The sequence below is a fragment of the Penaeus monodon genome, chromosome 25 (assembly GCF_015228065.2).
Source record: "Penaeus monodon isolate SGIC_2016 chromosome 25, NSTDA_Pmon_1, whole genome shotgun sequence".
Taxonomy (NCBI): Eukaryota; Metazoa; Arthropoda; class Malacostraca; order Decapoda; family Penaeidae; genus Penaeus; species Penaeus monodon.
This window is the reverse complement of record NC_051410.1, coordinates 34,038,182-34,038,394: the sequence shown is the minus strand read 5'-3', so window position 1 is coordinate 34,038,394 and position 213 is coordinate 34,038,182. Positions and strand designations below refer to the sequence as shown.

Here is a 213-nt window from a genome sequence, read left to right as displayed (position 1 = left end):
AAATAGAGTGAGAGTGGCAAGAGAAAGCGAGGGGGAAATAGAAAGGTGAGAGAAAAAGGGAGTGGGGAAGTAGAAGGAAAAGGCGAGGAGGTAGAGGGGGGATAGAAATAGGAGAGAAGAAACGTAGAAAGGAGAAAGAACGGAGAGGAAAAGTAGAAGGGAAAGACGCGGGGGGAGAATGAAAAAGGAAAGGAAAGGAAAGAGAAACGGAGA

At 46.5% G+C, this 213-nt stretch overlaps 1 protein-coding gene across 1 annotated transcript in view; it reads left to right on the top strand.

Moving 5' to 3' along the window:
• LOC119589162 overlaps positions 1-213 on the top strand; it is a gene marked incomplete in the record, with an annotated part of 255,201 nt that overhangs the window by 3,207 nt on the left and 251,781 nt on the right.